The 22,206-nt window shown below is 32.7% G+C and overlaps 1 protein-coding gene across 2 annotated transcripts in view; it reads right to left on the reverse strand.

Annotated features, from left to right (window-relative positions):
• The window catches only part of Cow (Proteoglycan Cow), a 157,253-nt gene that overhangs the window by 82,713 nt on the left and 52,334 nt on the right, over positions 1–22,206 (reverse strand). The gene's annotated exons all lie outside the window — the stretch shown is intronic.

A 22,206-nucleotide genomic window follows, 5' to 3' on the forward strand; every position in this document is an offset into this window, starting at 1 on the left:
CCAATCAGACACTCCGCTGCTTGGAAAATACGAGTGCTCTCACAATTCGGCGAAAGCGGTAAAATCGAAAGCGTTCGTTCGCTGTTGTAGAGCAAAGCGGTAACGTGGTTTCATTTTAAATACCCGAAGAAGTCAAGTTAATCATTTTCCGAACTTTCCATATTAGACGAGATAGAAGCCAGCGCGATAGAATCGTTATTAGGACAATAAAATAAAGCATTCGGAAATTTAATTCTATATCAAACGTATCTTCATTTTGAGATGATAATTTATTATATTTGTATGCGAAATTTTCGATTCGGAATTTATTCTCAGTTGAGCACGATATCGTCCTTATATACATATATCGATGCAAATCTATGAATTAACGAAGATATGGAGAAAGTGGGATTGAGTAACAGCGAGTAACGGTGTATACATACTCCGTATGCATACAGCGGCATAACGAGAAGCGCTCGATGGGGCGATTGAAAGCCCAGAAATTAATGAAACGACTGGCGAACTACGCGCAAATTTGCATTAACGAGATTAAACCCGCAAAGTACTCGTGCCATTTATATCTCGTCACTCACACCGTTTTATCTCTCACTCGAGCAAGCCGCATATGAAAAAAAGATATGCTTGGTCTGCCAATGTTCTCGATATTTCATCGCATATGCATAATTTCGATGTTTTTTTCATGCCCGATGTATACTAGCGATCGTAAATTCTCTCGGCTATCATGAGGAATAGCAAAATGAAAAATGTTATTTCAATAAAATAACAAATATGTTGTATATATTTAAAAAATTATATTGTTATATTATATTTTTAAAAATTATATGTTTTGTTTATATTTAATAAAATTACATATATATTTATATAAATATAATTCTGAAAAACGCAAAAAATCCAGTTGGAGATGATCTTAATCAAGTTTATCATAATAAAAAGAAAATTCCAAAAACTGAGAGAAGTTACATGAAAATTCAGATATATGAAATAAAAAGAACAGTTATTCGTGATACTTACTCCGATAGAAGCAATAGACTTGTACTGTGGCTGCAGTGGCTTTTGTCTCTTTATCTAGCTCTTTATCCCGCTTTTCTTTCGAAAACATTGATACGAATAATATCGTGATAGAGCGGACGAATATATTCTTAGCGTTTACGATAAACGACCTCTGCGAACCTGGCACTTTCGGAAAATTAACTTTTTTAAAATATCTTAATGTCGGGTTAATAAGGGTCATTTTTTTAAATTTTGATATCTTTTAATCATTATTTAACTACAAACGAAATTATTGTTACTACAAACAACTACAAACAAACTATATACTAACTGTTTTCATATAAAAAAGTTAATTTTCCGAAAGTCGGGTGCCAGGTTCACAGAGGTCGATAAACGGTCCCTCTTTTACATGTATACGAAATATCTTGTATTTGTATATTTCAAATACTCTCGGCAATTTTTTAATATTACATTTACTACCGTAATTACTTAAATTACGATACGACATAAATTTTCTATGAAATATAACATGACTTGCTAATACACAATATTAATATTCTATAGTATATGCTAGTATGTATGTATAATTGTATCAGCATGCATGATGTACTATAGTACTATAGTATATTATTAATGCATTACATGATACTGCACGTTTGTAATATATTAAGTACGCAGGATGCTGCGAATGTTCATTAAACTGTCATATTAAATCAAGTGCATAAATGTGATCATGTCTTATTATCATTGGATGTCTTTTATAATTACAAATTTTTTTTTTAGAAAATCAGAATGAGCGTTTCGTTTAAAATGTAAAACTTTCAAAATTATAAAGTTACCTAACGTTGGAAAAGTTTCAGTGAATTAAACTTCATGAATTTGAAGTCTAATTCAAAGAAACTTTAATTTCAACTGAACTTTAAACGAGTTTTTTATTTTAACAGAAATGTTTAATTTAATTTTTAACATTGAAAATTTTTCCAACTAAATGCGCGTTTATACATACTTAATTCAAAATTTTATATAATTCGTATTTATTTAAAGGGGTAGACCAGTTTGAAATTTTTAAAAAAATCGAAAAATTTTTTTTTGCTTTGGAAAATAGCTTGAAAGCTTAGAATTAATGCGCAGAAAAGTCCCAAGTGGATATTCAAAGTATTTTTCGAGATTATAACATTTGGAGTGGAGTCGCGTATCTAGTCTGCGCCGATAAATATCCGAAGATACAGAGCGGGGAGGCACAGCGTTCTATAGAATTATCCTATCGCTTTTTTCGAATACAATAGACATAATAAATCGATTTTCTCTTCTTTCGTAAATATTTTCGGAAGTGTGATCGTTAACTCCTAGTTCAAAATGTTTGAAGGTTTGTGAAACGTCAGTTGCTGTTTGCAGCATAGTACGTTTTACATAAACGTACTATTTACATATAAAATAATAGCATATAAAATAATTATAATAACTTAAAATTATATTATAAAAATGGATCGTACAATGAATCGTTTATGGACAAAAAGGTTCACGAAGTTCATCAGGACGTCCGAGTAAAACAAGGAAAAAAAAATCGCCGAATCGTTATACATTCGAGCGCGAAACGGTTACCACTAGCACCAAAAAAGCAAACGAAAAAGTTAAAAACAAGTTTGGAGGAAGTGCCGATAAATGCAGGTCACGGATAACCGCATAATTAACTTTTTATTAATTTTTACGACTAATTAAACAAGGACGATCTGTTACACCGCTGTTTGGCAGGCTTTACGCAAAACAATAACGAAAGCCTAAATTGATCTAATTTGATCGTTTGCATCGAAATGAATATTTAGCGGTATATCAAGATCGTAGAAATTGCCGCATATATTGCAGCTAGCATTTTTAATAAAGTTACACAAGCATACTTTTGATGATGCATACGAAGGGCATAATTATTGGAATTCAGCTGCATTGGCGGAGCACAACTTGACGACGCACGCGTCTTCAAAAGCGATGCGCAGATGTTTGCAGCATCTCAAGAAGGCCGAATCGAGCGACGAAAGAGCAGAGCAGCCTTGGAGGATGCTGCAAACGGAGGCATCGTATGAAGCAAGTATGACTGATTAACGGTAAGATGCAAAAAATTACATGAAATCAAATTATCAAACTTTAAATGTGTTTTTCTCAAAACCATGCTTTTCAAGACCATGCTTATACACGATATCTCAGGCTGTAATTGTTGGATTGACTTGAAATTTGAACCACATAGAAAACAATAGTTCAGAAAAACAATAGTTATCGCGTAACGGAGGCTTTTGTTGATAACATTTTTAATATCCAAAATATAATAACAATTAGAGTACCGAAAAATGTGGTAAAAATTTAAACATTCATATTTTTCTCAATTTTAAAAAAAATGGAAAAAGGCTCCGTTACGCGATAAAGAATACTCTACAGTTTATTAAACAAATTGATTTTTTGATTTCAGATTTATCAAAATGGCGGAATCGTGTACACCGTTTTCCGGCGCATTCAAAATCTTCACTTTTCACGCAAATTGTTATAACTTTTTTAAATTTTAATATTTTTAATATTTTTAATAAAATTTAAGCTACAACAAGTTAAATATATGTACTAAAAAAGAGCCAAATTAGAAATTGCTAGCGTTTATACTTATTTCGCAATCCAAGCTCAAAGAATATTTTTAAGCTAGTCAAACTGGTTTACTCCCTTAATAGCGTATTCAATAGCGAGATATACATATTTTTATTTTATTTTATTACACACATAATGCATTGTATAGAATGCAATATATGTGACTCGAAACGTTTCAAAATTAATCAAATTCTTTTTGCACATAACGAAAGCTAAAATTCCTTCAGAATTTCTATTATTGATTCTTCGATGTCTATCATTGCACGTATGTAAGAATACAAAAAGCCAGATAAGAAAAAATCATAATGCCTCGATTTATTAGAGCGAGAGAGAGAGAGAGAGAGAGAGAGAGAGAGAGAGAGAGAGAGAAAGAGAGAGATTTTACTTGAAAGGTTTTGCTTTTCGCGGTTTCAATAGCGTTTCACAATATTCGGCGCACGTACAACACTGTGCAGAAGGTCCACGAAATTTGTAGCTAATAGTATTTCTCATGCCGCGCCACTATGTACAGACTAATCCGCGACTATAAATTACTAATTGGTATGATATTCTTACAACAATTTTTGGATCACCAGGATGTCCTCCTACGGTCACGTCCTTCCGTGGTCACGTTTACAAGTGCTTACATCCGTGTGCGATCTCATGAGGAAAGTACATATACGGACGATTTTCCGACATTGTTTTTCGGCAATATATTTTACTTATATGAAAAGTCAGAAGAATGTCATTTTCAAAGAAATTTATTACGAAAGTCTTTATTTCCGTTCGATTGGTATACGAGTCCTTGGTTCTCCAAGCTACGTTGGTACGATCATACCATTCGCGTGTTAACTGTCAAAATAATCGTTTTAACAAAGATGTATCTTCACAATATAGCTTTCGTCGAAAAATTTCGACGGTAAACTTTTACAAGCGTTTTAGTCGAACTTTTATTCTCTCACATGTTAGACAATTTCATAAAATTTAAACTTACCTGTTCTACATAAAAATTGCCGGATTATAAACATAATTAATCTATAGAATGATTATGTGAAACCATGTCAAAAAGCCGGCGAATGGTTACGCGTTTCAGCAATCGATTTGTTAGAAATAAAGCGAAGCGCACTTGGAAAATCGATTATCAGTGAAATAGGTCATACCAAGCTACATTCATCAATCCTTAATCAACGTATACCGAAATTCCGTCTCGGAACACAATGCACACGCGCGTGAAAGAGTAATGCATCAAGAGTGTATAGGATGACTTGGTATAATTTTAGCGATGTTAGGACAATTCACTGTTTCACCTTGACTTTTCTTCGCTCGAATTAACCGATATTGATTACTTCCATCCGTTTATGCATGTACACGATATTATAGGAGAAAATATTCTTTAACTTTATGACGTCTCGTCATAACATACAAAATATCTTGAGAAATATGCATCTACAGTTTCACCGAATTAATCCTCTACCGCGGGGTAAATCTGTCATATTTTCCGTTTTGACAAATGATGAATCGTTTCCAGTTAGATTGTATTGTAGTATACATTGCAACATTCATCATATTCACGTACTGTCGCACTTGTTTATAGATATCTGCAGAAATTCCGTTATTTAAAATCAAAAGCTGGCTTTTGATAAATTAGAGTTGAAAATGTATGTGTATGGTTTAACATTTCAGTGAAAACACACAAAATGTTATTTTACTTTGTATCTAGCATATTTATTTTGAAAAATATTACAAATATATGATTGATTAGTATGTATACTGCTGCAGCAAATGCAAAAAGACTGATTACACAATTAAAGTTAAAATCAAATTATATAATTATAATTACATTATTACATAATTTCTCAAATGTTGTATTGGAAGACAAATTGTATTTTCTCATCATATGACGCACGTTTCATCACTTTTTGTCACGAGAATCTCGAAATATTTTTCTACTATATATTTTTCTATTGCTTCTAGTCAAAAAAAGTATTCATTTTAAAACATCGTGCAGTAAAAAATGCAGCAGCTCTACTTTTACGGATTAGACCTCATTCTAACCCATGCGAACGCTGACCTCAGGAAAATCCTCTCTGAACATTTTTATCAACGTCAAGGAATCTTCTCAAAGTTTGATTTTGTAGAACTAAAAATTGGGCATTTCGATGCGTGTTTCGTTTCAGGTGAATTGTATTTCAGGAGCACAAAGCTGGGGCTTTCTCTTTCTCTTCTGGCCTTGGAAGCAAAGTTTTATTCCGCCCTTTCGTACGCACGATTTAGGAAGAGACGAGCTTTCCGATAAAGGAAGGACTAATATACTCCGACGAGATTGCTTTCCATCGAGTACGAGCGCTACAAACAAAATGCGCTTTATCGCGATCAAGAGCCATTCGTCGATTGAAATTAATTTGCGCATACCGATATAATATAAACGATTCTTGTATGCACGGAAAAATTTGATCTTTAAATCAGCACGAGATATGACGAATTATCATACCGAAAGATAGATAGATAAATAGATAGATAGATAGATAGATAGATGAATAGTTAGACAGGTAGATAGATAGATGGATAGTTAAATAGATAGATAGATGAATAGTTAGATAGATAGATAGATAAATAGAGGGGAGAGAGGGAGGGGGAGGGAGAGGGAGGAGAAAGGGAGGGAGGGAGGAGAGAGAGAGAGAGAAGGAGGGAGGAGAGAGGGAGGGAGGGAGAGAGGAGGGAGAGATTGATTGAACTTTATTAGCTTTCTCAGCTATTTCATATACATATACATAATTATTATACCACATATACTTTCAACATTCTCTTAAACGATTCAATTTTTACGCACTGCTTTATCTCGGTTGGCAAAGAATTGTATATTTTTATTCCTTCGTAAAACAGGCAACTCTTTTGCGCACTTCTAGTTTTACGAAATGTTAATACAATGTTTCCGGCCTGTCTCGTTTGTCTATCACATTCACTTCCCACTATTTCTAATCTATTACTTAACGTCATCGGTGCCATGTTATTTAAAATTTTAAAAATAAATACCTCCCACATTATAATATAATCGTTGCCTTACGGACATAAACTGCAGTGCCTGCAGCATGTCCTCAACTTTGGTATATCTATTGCATTGCAAAATAACTCTCATGGCATTTTGAGCTACTTGAAGTTTGCTCAATTGCGTTTCTCCAACTAATAGCGTAGCACAGTACTCAAAGTGAGGTGCTATGATCGACTTATGTACAATACATCTAGTGTACGCTGATACGAAGTTACCTATTCTATTTAAAAACTAGTCTTTTTTCCTATTTTCTTTAGCATATATAATCACAGTGATCTTTAAATTGGAGCTTATCATCGATAATTACGCTAAGATATTTTATTTTTTTGACGCGTTCCAACTTAATTCCGTCCGAGCATCTCAACATAATATTACTTTTTGCTCCTTTCTTACACTTTTGATTATCATGTATTTTGTTTTATTTGCATTCATTTTCAACTTATTTACACTCATCCACTCTTCTACTAAGTACCATGTTCATTTTCCTCTTTAATTCCGCACTACTTTCCCCACTTACATATACTAAAGTATCATCTGCAAACATCTTTATAATATATCTTTATAATATTGCATTCTTCTGGACAAAATTCTACTAAATCGTTTATATAAATTATAAACAGCAAAGGCCCTACTATCGATCCTTGCGGAACTCCATATTCCGTTTTGATACACTTTGACCATTGATTATTAAATCTAACTTGTTGTGTTCTATTGCTTAGATATAATTTAAGCCCAATACCATCCCTCTCATTCCATATTGATCTAATTTTCCCAGTAATCTTTTTCTATCTATCATTTCAAATGCCCGTTTTAAGTCCAAGAATATTACTCTTATCATTTTTCCCTCAATAATTATCAACTTCCAATCATCAATGACACTTTGTATCGCTGTTTCGCACTAATGATATTTTCTAAATCCCGACTGATGTTCTGTTATAATATCATTACTATGCAAATACTTTTCAATTTGTTTCTTTACAACTAATTCTAAAACCTTCTCATAAATTGGTAATATATTAATTGGTCTATATTCACAGACTTTCTTTGGTTTTTCTATCTTAGAAATCGGTTATCGTAGATGTTTTCCCTCCGGACATATATCATTTATCAATGACTCATTTATTATTCTTAATAGTTCATCTTTTATCACTTGAAAACTTATTTTTAATATCGCTAGATATCCCCTCATCTGTTCCCTTCTTTTGTGGCAACGCCATAATAATTTTTTCTAATTTCTGTACATTTATGTATTCAAAATTTTCAATTATGTCCCTGCTTTCTATAACAAAGATAGTTTTTGTACTTTTACTGTCATTTTTTCTTATAGATTCTATTATTTCCTTAATACTCTGTATATAAAATATATTAAATTTATTCGCTAAAGTATTCTCCTACATTCTCTAATATTTCAAAATCTATATTATTAATTTCTCTTAAACCCATAGTCTCTCCTCTTATGACTTCTTTTAAGGTTTTCCACATTAGAACAGGATCATTTTTATTATCATCTATCATTTTTTCATAGTATTCTTTTTTTTATTTCTAATTAATTTAATTACCGTAACCGTATTTCTTTCAATTTTGAACTGCAGCCAATCTTGTTCATTGCACATATATATCGCCCTCACATATGCTTCATCTCTTTTATTTGTAGCTAATCTTATATCATCCGAATACCATTTTTTCCTTTCCCATAACTTTGGAATTTTAAACTTTTTCTTTGGTGCTATAATATCTAATGCCGCTACCATATTCTGAACAAACTTCTCTGCTCTTTCATTTACCTCTAAATTACCTCTTTGTTCCAATCTTTTTCCTTTTTCATATAAAAATTCATTTATTTGAAATTTGCTGAAATCCCTATTAATAAATTCTCTATATTTTATCTTATTATTACTTATATTAATTTCGACGCTTATCCATGAATGATCTGATACTTTTGGCTTATCGTATACTTTACAGTTTATCTTGGTATTTGCGAAAACTAAATCTATCAAAGTTTGACTGTTTTTTGTGATCTTCGTCGGCTTATCTACATATTCATGCCCAAGCATAACATTTCATTTATTAGTTTTTTCGCGTAAAACATATCCGTCATATCATTAAATCTATATTAAAGTCACCTAATACATTGACCTTTCGTTACTAGAAGATCCACTATATCCTCTAGAAATTTTATAAAATCGCCATCTAAAGCACTCGGTGAATGGTACACAACTATAATCACGTCTTTGTATATATTATCTCTCATCTCAACCGCAACGCCAGCAGTTAAATTCTATCTTCTTCTTCGCTATTACCTGATATTTGATATCCTTTCTTATATAAATCACAACCTCCTGTGTTTCTGTTTTCCCCATCGCATCTAACTAACTCATATCCCGGCACATTTAATTCACTATCTTCGATTTCCGGGACGAGTCTGGTCTCCGATAACGCTATGATTGCCAGATTCATCTCCTTCATGTAATCTTGAATTTCGTCTTTGTGCGTCATAAGACTTTGCGTATTCGTGTATACAATTGATTCCTTCCGTGATTGCTTTAGTAGACTCCCAGTCAATTCTCTTCTTCTTCTCCTCCAGCGCTCTGATGAAAGTCGGACATTTTCTACTTAAAGCATTGTGTCATTTATCTTTAAATTGTATGTTTTATTCTTGTGCATAAAATTTACACATCTCATCTTTTTTGCCTTACACTCGCCTGCTCTGTGATTCTCAGCACATTTATGACATATTTCCTGCTGCTTACAATTTTTGGCAATATGGTAGTAACCCCAGCATTTAAAACATCTCTTAACACTGTAATGATTGAACACACGACACTTCCTCCGATATTTATTTTCTCTCTTCTTAGCATTAGCTCATGAGTCATTTCATCTACTTCTAGTATCAAAGAATCGCCCTCAACAATTCTCTTCACAATTTTTATGCCAAATTGTTCATCTTCTCTGTCGTCGATTGTATTCTACTTCTTGATCGTATCAATTAAGATTTCATCTTTCAGCTGTATTTCTTCTTCTCCAACATTTACAACTTTTATTTTCGGTCTTATTTTTTTCGGTTCTGTGATCTTGAAGTCTTCACCTAGCTTTTCGCGTACTGTATCTTTCAGTTTTTCCCTCGCTCTCACATCCCAGAATGACCGAACCTTTACTTCCTTTCCTCAGCTTTGTTATTCTTACCTCTTCTTTATATCTATTTTTTCTTTTACTAATTTCTTGGTAGTTTCACTCTCTTGTTCCTTTAACGGTTGGACAATTAAGATGCTTTCTTTCTTTTTATTTTTTACTATAACTTCCTAATCCATGTCCTGATATTCCAGTGGTTTTCTCCTGCATATTCCTCTTCTTCAAGTTCACGCCTAAAAGTTTCCAACTTTTCCCGAATGATTTTTGCAATCATCATCTTAATTTCATTCTTACATGCTACTTCATCTTTTATCTCCCTCACTGTTCTAATCAACCAATCAATTTTCACCTCCATTCCAGTTTGTTTGCTCGCACCTGATGTAGTCACTGCTGTTCCCGTCGAACCCGTCGATCCTGTTGATCCCAATCTGTCTCTACTACCACCCGCTGCAGGCGTTTTCTTCATTCCTGTCTTATCACTGTCGCCAATGATTTCTTTAAATGATCTTTCGCATCTTACTAATTCATCCTGCTTATTATATACTTTATTCTTGAAAGCGCATCCCGGATGAAAGAAGAATTTCACACAGGCCGTACACTGCAGCACAACGCTTTTTATTTCTTTCTTGCACGCACAGCAACGATACTCTGCATAATCAGATTCAAGCATGTCCTCATTACCGACTGTTATTCTCAATATCGATAAATCACCATGCGTTCCACTAATTAGTTACCTTAGTGTCCACGGTCGCCGAATAATCCACGTCGGCACTTTAATTGACACCTGTGTTTCAAGACCAGAATGTCACATATAAATTCTCACTTTTCTTGGACTATTCAACACATTCCGACTAGATAACGCACACATATTTATAGTCGATACTATCACCACTGTGGAAACTCTTGTTCCCCTCTGCCCTCTTGGGTCACCATAAAAACTATGATTTTTATGGAGCGATGTAACACATGTCTGCCTCAAAAAGAGATAGAGATAGATAGATAGATAGAGAGAGAGAGAGAGAGAGAGAGAGAGAGAAAGAGAGAGAGATTTTCGATAGTACGTGGCATCGGAATTCCGTCAGAATTTCTTTTTCGCCCCACATACCGAGATTTGCAGAAAATGGAAGTAACAATAATCCTTAATTCTACGTGTCTCGCATTTCATGTTTTTATGTGATCGGCTATGTGCGTTGTATTTGCACGTGCGCACGCATTCGATTCAAGTTAGCGCGCTCTCGCGCATTATTATACGTTCCAATAACGATACGACAGCCGTAATACATCCTCGTGATTGCGCTCGCGACAGGCGTGCATTTTATGTGGCGCATGAGCTTCAAGCTATCATTTTTACGTCAGTCGTATATTTGCGCGCTAGCGTTATCCACCGGGCAAGTGGAAGGAATAAAGTTCCGTTTGGATCCATTCTCTCTTGATCGTGATTTCTTCTTTTCCTTCCCTCGCAGTTATATCGTGAAAATATAATTCTTGATGCAAACAGAGCATCATAAATTGTCTGGTCCGAAAACTTTGGAATCATCCGCGATGATTTTGAATCGGCTTTTGACATTGCATACGACGAACATGATATAAGAGATATCAGGCGTGATATCAACTTCACAATTGCGACCCTTTTATCGCCCGTGTGTCGCTTATATTAAAGTACCCTTCGAAGAGCTTTTTATCGAAAAACGATATACGAAAAAAGTAGAATAAAAAAAGAGTATCTCGCAATTTTGTCATAATATCTTTTTCGATAGGTATTTGTATCCACGTCTCTCTCTCTCTCTCTCTCTCTCTCTCTCTCTCTCTCTCTCTCTCTCTCTCTCTATGTTTGTGAAAAATGACGGAGCATGAATGTCGATGCAATTAACGAATGCGGATCTTTTCATTTTCGATACACTTGACGGAAATATAATCCCAGTTTGATGGGTGATATTGACAAACTCAGGATGACGAGGGGTTAGGTAATCGATCAATGTCGTCGACATGGCCGAATTCTGGATGGCTTTTTAGTAACATTGTTTAATAATAAACAATATATTAATATATATATATATATATATATATGTGTGTGTGTGTGTGTGTGTGTGTGTGTGTGTGTGTGTTAGGCGAAATATGTTAATAAACAATAAATGAGAGAAATCATGTCTATTTCTCGACAAGTAAGATTTAAGTGTTAAATTTCTATATGAAATAAATTCAAATAATTATGTCACCAGCCACAGCAGAATTACAATGTAACCATTTTAAAAAACTTGGTTTTACAAAGCTTTATAATTGGCCTTTTAAAGTGTTTTTGAAATATTACATGTAGTATACGTTATAAAATATATCAGGAAGAATCAATTATTAAAACATATGTTTGCGCTATTAAACTAATAATTTTCCAAAAGCAAATCCTTCAAATCAATGTGTATATCATCAGTAAACTGTAATGATACTTGCAACCAATGCATTGAAATTAGCAGAACTGATCAAGTGTCCTATCCCCAAAGGGTTAATATCATGTATCAGCACGAAAGCTGCTAGATCGCCATATCAAATCACAGAGAATATTACGCCTTTTACAAGTGATGTGCATTCGAGGTATTAGCGAATTAGAATGTTAGTTTGAAATTGAGCCTGAAGTTGTACCCACGAATCTCCAGAAGCCCAGAAGTTTATGCCAGCAAATTCCGACGTAGTCGGATTGTAGTTTGACGTGTCTTATAATTGCGAGTTTGTTCACTCACAGTAATTAGTAAAAGTACGTAAATAAACATTTAATACAAAAGATTATGTAAAATTTATGTTTGAACAATATATTTTCTCAGAAAAAATAATAAATTATGTAAAAAAAATTTAGATTATACATAAAAAAAATATAGAAAAAGAATTATCATTTTAAACAATATAAGTGATACATATAAGTGAACAATATAGTTGATTCAAAGAAAGAGAGAGGAAAATTTTATTTTCTAAACGTGTCGTCGCTTTAGAAATTAAATTGCGAAATGTTATATAAGAATTATTCTTTTTTAATTTCAAACAAATATCTTCGTATAAGAGTTGTAGTTAATTTTAATTAAGTTACGATTAAAATTTTTAACATCAAAATATAATAAGATTTATAAAGAGAAAAAAAATATAGCATTTAAAACACAAGATCTTAAACACATATCATGATTCATTATTCCGTTCATAACGAAAATTGCTGATAAAATAAAAAAGGCTATCACAGGTCTGAAAACAAAGATTTTTTTAAAATTTTTTAATTTTTTTTTTATTCGTTTTTAGAACAAGCTTAGAGGATTAGTCAGAGTCCACAAAGATCTCCTTTCAACGCCACAAAACAGAAACATGATGTATAAAATATTTTGTAAGGACTGCAATGCGACATATGTCGGACAAACATTCAGGCAGCTTGAAACAAGGATTTCTGAATATCGAAATCACATTAACAGAAACACCGCTACTCTGTCTGTAATTGCAGATTATAGACTGGGATATAATCATGATTTTAATTAAGAGGAGATTAAAATTCTTGATAAGAAATGTTTTCTAGAAAAAAGATTTGGAAAGAGACTCGTCTCTAAAATGTGCTTCATAAAAAAACAAAAAAACAGCTTTAATTTATACGGACACGGAATACTTACATCATGCTTATGTTTCTGTTAAAAATAAATTATAACTATTTTGCAAACAACTTGTTCAACTATCCTTGTTTTTGGTCGTCGATAAATTCATATTTTTAATTATTTATTATTTATTTTATAATTTCAATTTATTCTCACTTCTTGTCTTGCCGTGACCAGCTTTATTATCTTATGTCTTAATGTACATCTCTTAATTGCGATCTTTGTTATTCCTCAAGAGTAAAGTGCTCTTCATATCATTGTGCCGACTTGTGCTAGCACAATTCAGATATGTAGTATTATCAACATTCATTAACTACAAACCCGAATTTTTAACATAAAATGCATGCGAGAAGGGCCGCGTTCAAGAATAAAGTGCCCTTCATATCATTGTGCTGACGAAACCAACAGTTGTGCCGACTTGTGCTAGGCTAGCACAACTTAGATATGCAGTATTATCAACATCGAGTAATTACAAACCCGAATTTTAACATAAAATGCGTGCACAAAGGACCGCGTTCAAGAGTAAAGTTCCCTTTATATCGTTGTGCTGACGAAACCGACGGTTGTGCTGACTTGTTGTGCTAAGCGAGTATATGTTAGATATGCATTTGTATGCTCTTTAGATGACTGATACAAGAATAAATGTCATTTATATATTTTTTTTCCAAATTTATTTTTTATCATAACTTCTATTGTTATTATTTTTTAAAGATAATATTTTGGCACAATGTTAGCACAACCTTGCACAACCTAGCACAATCGAGAAAATTAAAAAAATCGCAAAGTGGGAGGCTAGCCTAAAATATCGTTTTTTTTCATTTTTTATGACATTTTTCACATTACGATTTTAAAATTCGAGCACAATGTAGCACAAACCTAGCACAACTCTCAAAATAAGTTATTTCTAAAAGTGGGGGGCTAACTTCTAATAGATTGATTTCTACTAACATTGTTGGTCACATGATAATGTGATAACATCATAAAAATTTGACGATTTCCTTTGTATATCCGCTCTTTATCGTTTATTCATTTTTCTATGTTGCATTTTAACTAATTTCTATGTATGTATTCGCTCAAAGAAGAGTCGAAATGTTTCAATGTATGGAGAAAATATTATTGTAATAAATTAACTTTCTCTTAAAAAAAACTTACGCACTAGTATCTGCGTTTGATTCTTATTAGTTAAATTAAATATTATATTAATTTTGATTTAAAAAGAAATAATTATTAATGTGTTGTTAATGAAAATGCATTTAACTCAAAAAAAAAACTTAATTTCTATAATAGATTTATTTGAAAATATTTTTATACATATATTGATTACATACAAGTATTGAATATGTAATTGTTAAGCATTATATATAATTGATGAATAAAGGATCAACGCGTTAAATCATTGATATTGAACGTCAATCAAGAATACCGGCTCTCTTAAACAATCGAAGGTTTCTCTAACGTTCACGCTTTATAGATACAATCTGATAAGGTTAAAGTTGGCAGCCACTTCCAGATTCGTTAGGGGTGAATATGGTTGTGCGTGGCCCCAATTATAACATGCATTTTACGACGTATTCGCAAAGAAAATTCATTGAAAATAATAATACGTAATAGACAATAATAAAGAAGACAAGATTAAGTTAAAAATATTGAAAATAATAATAACAATACATTATAAAATATATACATAATATAAACGATACAAAATCATGATACAAATCAACAATACAAATAATCATGTAAACAAATACATGATTCTATTATCGGATCCTGGGCCAACTGCTTCGAGTTGTTTTATTTATAATTTTTATAATTTTTTTTTAAGATCACAAGATGTTTTAGCAAATAGTTTCCCTATATCCCGCACAACATTGTAGTATTTTATCCAAAAGTCTAGCATCATGCATGTGACTTGTGCGCGATCTGGCTGCTATTTGTTTAAAGTTTTTTAAATAAACAATGGATGCGTGTTGCTCAATAATACAAAGTGTTTCGGTTTTCTCAGCATACATTCTAAAAATGTCCCAGCATACATTCTAAAAATTTTCTAGAATTCTAGCATCATGGGTGTGGGAATGATGTTAACATTTTTGTACCGTTTATATTATGTATGCACATGTTTTATAATGTATTGTTATTATTATTTTCAATATTTTTAACTTAACCTTGTCTTCTTTATCCTCTATTACGTGTTATTATTTTCAATGAATATTCTTTGCGAATACATCGTAAAATGTATGTTATAATCGGGCCACGCATCACCATATTCACCTTTGGCTTTTCAGATCTGGCTGCTGGAAGTGGCTGCTAGCTTCAGTCTCATTGCAATCCGTACTACAAATTATAAAGGAAATGAAACCGCGTTTAATTTTACATGACTTGACTTACATAACTTACGCTTGACTGCTCTTACTATTTCGCTGTTGAAAGTAACTAACGCATGTAGTCGTAACAAGATGAGATCGTTTAAAGAATAAAGAATGTGGCTATGCGCAAACTTAAAATATACGATATGATATGGTAGTCCTCTTGAATAATGAACAAATCGCGCTCTTTAAATGATCATTCTTTAAGTAATCGTTGCATTATTTAAACAATTACTTAACAATAAAAATCATACGATCAAAGTTGTAATAGACTTGAATAAAAAATTAATACACAACAATTCGATTGCTTTTTATTACACGTTATAATTATTTATCAAGAATGGGAGGACAGATTCAAATTAGATCGGATTAAATCTAGCCCGATTATATTCCTTAGTTGCGGTGAAACCAGTTGGATGTTCAAACCGATACTGCTGCAAGAAACGAGACCAATGATTCTTAGGATGCAACCGGGTTTCTCATTAGTCGGCAAAGCTCGAAAGAGGAAAAAAGAAAAAGCGGAGATTGATTCTTTCAAGGAGCCTGAGCGCAGACCTTTCACTTCGTTCATCGAATGGAGACTTTAAATCAGTGACTTGAAGGGGTAGCTCGCTGCGTAAGGATAAAAAAGATTACGAAGGGTGCGAAGGTCTAAAACTTTCAATACGAAAGTAACTCAAGTGTCCGTCCGCACTATCATTGTTCACTTTCTTAAAATAAACTATGCAACTTTGATACATAATTATCTCGATATCGAAAGTTTTCAACATCGATATTACATTTAAAAAAATTTATTTTATTCAAATTTCATGTAAATATGTATTATTACGTTCGCGTTATAAAAATATAAAATTGATACAATTGATTACTTAATTTTATCAATAATATAAATTTCACACTTTTGGAACAAACGCAACAGTATTGTAAAATGCAAGATATTTCCATATTTATAGGCGTGATCAAGTATTCAAAGATACTTTGCTCTTTTTAAATGCATAACAATCACTAAGTTTTGTTATTGCTTTGTTTAGTGTATACAAATCATCTTTGATAAATCCTCTTTATAACTTTACAAGTTTATGTTGGAATATCAAGAGTACTTTGAAAAATATTGTAAATGCACTTTAATAAACGCATTCTAAACGCATCTTTTCTAATATATTACATATATAGACTTGTGTGTTGCTGCTGCTGCTGCTGCTGCTGCTGCTGCTGCTGCTGCTGCTGCTGCTGTGTGTGTGTGTGTGTGTGTGTGTGTGTGTGTGTGTGTGTGTGTGTGTTAAAACATTACATCTAATAAATTAAATACATGCAATATTTTCTCATTTAAAGTTCATTCTTACAATGTTTTTATCATTATTGTAGCAAGTTCAGTGCTCTCTTTCATGCCATATGCGTTTAGGTAATAACTCGCGAGACATCCGCGAGATAACGATCACGAATGGTAGATGGCGGTGAGAGGAGAGAGAGAAAAACAATAGTTGCGAAAAAAAAAGAGAAGCAAGTCAGTTTTTTTAGTTTCGCGTGCGTTATATTGTAATACTTTTTAATTTTGTTACCATTCCTGAACTTAATAAAATCTCACATTATTCTCTCTTTTATTTTGATAATTGTTTGTTTATTTTGATGATTGTTTATTTTGCATTTAAATGATTATGCAAAAACATTTTGTATATCATATGATAAATAAAAGATGCCAGTATCAATCAAGAAATATTAAATGTAATCTGTAGTAGGATAAAAATAAAGATGTCATGTTTCATGAAATAAATTTCTATACAGCGTGGCTCATATATTATGCACATCACGTCTTCCTATACTGTTATTATCGTACGTACTGTCGAAGAAATCAATGCGGAACCAATGATATCAACTTTTTATAGATAGAGAGAATGACTTAACCGACTATTTTTGAAGGATATCTTTATCATTGTTGTCGACGTAACTGTTCAAATTAATATTCAAACTCTCAATCAAATGCGATTTCTTACACTAAGTTTAGCAATCAATCATTTTTTATAAAATTAATGTATGTGTATTATTATTAATTTAAAATAAAAAAATAAAAAAAAAACAAAAAGATTTAATAAAAAGATGCGGCTGTATTTAATTTTAGATATCGAATACTCGTATGTATAATACTTTATTCTAAAAATCAATACAAAACATGAAATTATCCAAAGCCTCTAAAAGTTTATTAATATTAATATTAATATTAATATTAATATTAATATTATCAATCACAAATTATATGTCATTAAATTTAAGAAACGCTGTGTCCAAATGTAATAAATAATAAGAGACAATGCAATTGTAATTTATCGTATTCGCGAACCTAACACTGTTTATTGTTGATAAAGTTTTATACGTTTCGCGTCCCTGTTCGCCAGTAAACTTTGGTATCCCCATCACACATTGGAGAAATGAAAAACGGAAGATAGTAGCGGGATCGGCGACGATAGTAGTGGTTTTCCGTGGATCGATGACGGTGACCTGACTGGGAAGATTCTGGAGGAAAATAAAATGCTACGATAAGGACTTAGAATATAGGAAAAAGAAGAATAGACTGAAAAATGCAAAACATTGACACGCGTTGCGTGTCAAATCAACATTTGCGTCTACGTGATGTTAGAGCAATTCATAAATGTATAAAATATTCGTAGATTTCTAACGACATTTCTATAGATTTTGTGAAAGAAATAGAGAGAGAGAGAGAGAGAGAGAGAGAGAGAGAGAGGGAGGGGGCATTGCAAGTATTTTAAATGACTTTTTTGAATTTAATGAAATAATTATATTTTGTCAAAAATCTAGAGAACAGCTTATAGAGAATTGTTCTCTCTGTGAAAAAAGAAAGAAGATCCACCGAAAAGAAAAAGCAAAAATAAAAAAGATATTCTATTATAATATATCTTAATGCAAAAAATAGTTAAGATAAGAACGGATCATATTTACTGAAGTTTCTCGAGTTTTATTGTCATCTTTACTTAAAAATGTATTGGCATATGATATATGTATAAAATTATCCAACGAAAATTCTGTAAACATAAAGCATGTTTAATATTAGATAAAGAATAAAGTACTTTACTCGCTTAATTCATATATATTTTTAATTTTTAAAATATTTTTAATTTTTAATTTTTATCTCTCGCAAATCTTGTATCGCAATTTGCACAAAAAGTCAAATTCTGATTTAAAAAAACCCGTAATTGAGAAAGTACCTAGTTATGCTTTGCACTGCCAGTATGTATTCGGAATATTAACTAGATTGGCAGGTGGATCCCAATACATGACATATATGTACATAGGCGTGAGAAAACGTGTCCGGCTCAAGGTCATCGAAATAATCTCGCTTCATGAAATAAAAGATCATTTCAAATTTCTAATATGCCGTCTTACATATCCGTGAATTATCAAAATTTATCCTCCCAATGTCGTTTTCTTTTCATCTTTTCTTACTTTAACAATTATAAATAGCTGTATTTTAAATCGATTGAACTTAAGCTACTGTTGAAAATTTTTAATTAGTCGTGTTAGTCACAATGCGTGACATTAGTCTAATCCGGTCACTATCTATCTGCAATATTTCAAAATACACCATCAATAATCGATTGCAAATGGTAGTTATAAAAAAATCAATCTTACATTAATACCATAAATATTAATTATATTAGCATAGCATTCATGCGGAAATTTGTATCCTAGCTTTGTACATATTACATAACTTTCGAGTTGTGCCGTAATTTTTAAACAATAAACTGAAAGAGAAAGAGGAAATACTTTAAACTTCTCTCTTGAGACTTCTCTCTTTATTTCCAGTAAATAAACGAGTTTATTAGAGCCAACTTTATTAACTGCATGTATGAAGCAAATAAATACCTATAAGCGGTAAATAGAACAAAGAATAGCTCCTTTCAGAGAGGCTCCAATATATAAGATTATTTCTGTGGCAAGCGTGCACGATGTAATTATCGTTACACTTAATCGAATTCAGTACGTACCATTCTATGTCAATCGTATCGACAGTTCATCTGCGCAGGAATACAATTCACACGCAGGAAAATTTCTGCGTATATAAGTATAATAAATATATGATAATAACAATGCAAATTTGAGTAAATTAATTGCGAAAATTTAGAAATACAGGAGACGTACGAAATAATGAACATACGCCAATAACTTATAATTATATATAGTGGTACAATTACGAGTTTTGGTGAAAGCGGTTTTCGTAGCAACTTAGGCTAATGCGGCGCTTTTGGAGATTACTAAAACTAATCGTATGCACGCGCTAAGAGATAGAGAATCGGTGGTAGAAGTTTTAATTAACTAAAATCGCGCAAGTATGGAAATAACTCGAACATAAATGGCCTAATTTTTAATTTTTTATATGCTTACCTCATAAGTATATGCATAGACAAAGGACATAAAAAAATAATAAAGATTACACGCACACATACGCACGCATGCACACGCGCCCGTGTGTATATATACGAGAGTAGTCTGAAAAGTTTTGAGTCTAACATAGAAACAAGTATTTTTTCGATCAAATATAGTTTTATTTTTCAACATAATCTCCTTTTAAGTCGATATACTTTTCCCATCGATACTCTAACCTCTTTAACTCCTCCAAATAGTAGTTGGCGTCTTGCTCCGCAAAATAGGCGTTTACGTATGCGATGACCTCCTCGTTCGATGAAAATCTCTGTCCTCCAAGCGAAATTTTAAGCTTAGGAAACAGGAAAAAGTCGCTGAGGGCCAGATCTGGTGAATACGGTCAACCAATTCGTGCAGTTCATGAATTTTGGCCATGGCGACCGCCGAAGTGTGAGCAGCTGCGTTGTCTTGATGGAACAGTACTTTCTTCTTCTTCAAATGCGATCGTTTTTTTGCAATTTCTGTCTTCAGCTTATCAAGTAATGATGTGTAATACGCTCCCGTTATTGCGCTTATCAAAAGGGATATATTAGTAATAATTTAGAAACATTTATAAGTGCATGAATTATAATTGCAAGTAATTGTACGAGAAAAATATTCGACCAATTACTTAGCATAATTTATAATTCGAAGCACAACATGTTACGAAATATATGTTTATATATAGATAAAAATCGGTACGAACGAACAATATAACCATGAAAATATAGTTTATGCATTTCTTTCTAAATTAGAGGAAGAGAGAAGAAAGATGGAACAAATAAAAAGAATTAGTGTGTTTATTATTTTTTTTATTATTCTAGATTATTGCTAATGTGTTGGTTCGATGCGCACGTATTTATCATTAAATCTTATCGACCCTGCGGTCGATAATCGAAATCAAGCCGATAAGTCAGGGCCACTGTAGGATCGAGCGAATACTATACATACATACATACGACATACGTACTATACATACATACATACGAATGCATACATACATACATTCATATGTACACACACACACACACACACACACACACACACACACACACACACACACACACACACACACACGCACGCACGCACGCACGCACGCACGCACGCCGCGCGTGTGCACATACACGCATACGCATACGCACAAGGTGTCCCATTTTAACTTTTACATCAAAATATGTCGAAAAATACGTAAGAAAATACGAATAAGAAAAATTGAAAAACGAACAAATATTTCAAACAAAAGTTGTGGAGCTCGAAGGGGGACATAAGATGATACTATTATTAATTTATATGTATTTTGTGTGTGTGTGTGTGTGTGTGTATGTGTGTGTGTGTGTGTGTGTGTGTGTGTGTAATATATGTATTATGTATATGATGTTGGATTGTTTATTGTGTTGTTTTAAACACGTTATTGCAATAAATATCATCACATGCCTCTGTGCTCGAAACGATAAGATGTCTGCCCGTAAGCAGAAGATCCAGGTTCGATTCTTGGTTGAGGTGATATTTTTTGCAAAAATAATAATTGTGAATTTTCACGACGATGCATGATCAGGTCCCGCCGTGACGCACACCCTCCCTTCTTATTTGGAAGTGTTCCAATCCAAATAAGAAGGGATAAGGGGAATATATATATATATATATATTACACACACACACACACACACACACACACACACACACACACACACACACACACACACACACACACACACACACACACACACACACACACACACATATATCCTCACGATCAGTTGATAACACAAGCTACAAAAGATCAGGACACACATTTCTGAACGCAAACTTGACATCATTATTCCGACGATGTTGCTAATTCGCTCACTCGGGCTTTTTCTCCTATCCGTTTGTTTTTCATGACAAAACGGATAGTCATTTTTGCCATTTACTCGTGACTTTTGCGGCATGTCGACTGTCAAATCGTGCTTATGGCACATTTTATTTAACGTTCAAACTTATCCATAACGGTGAATGTTACTACATGCGCATCTTGCTTTTCATTAATACCCCCCCCTCTCTC

The sequence above is a fragment of the Pogonomyrmex barbatus genome, unplaced genomic scaffold (genome assembly GCF_055798465.1).
Source record: "Pogonomyrmex barbatus isolate J1 unplaced genomic scaffold, ASM5579846v1 scaffold15, whole genome shotgun sequence".
NCBI lineage: Eukaryota > Metazoa > Arthropoda > Insecta > Hymenoptera > Formicidae > Pogonomyrmex > Pogonomyrmex barbatus.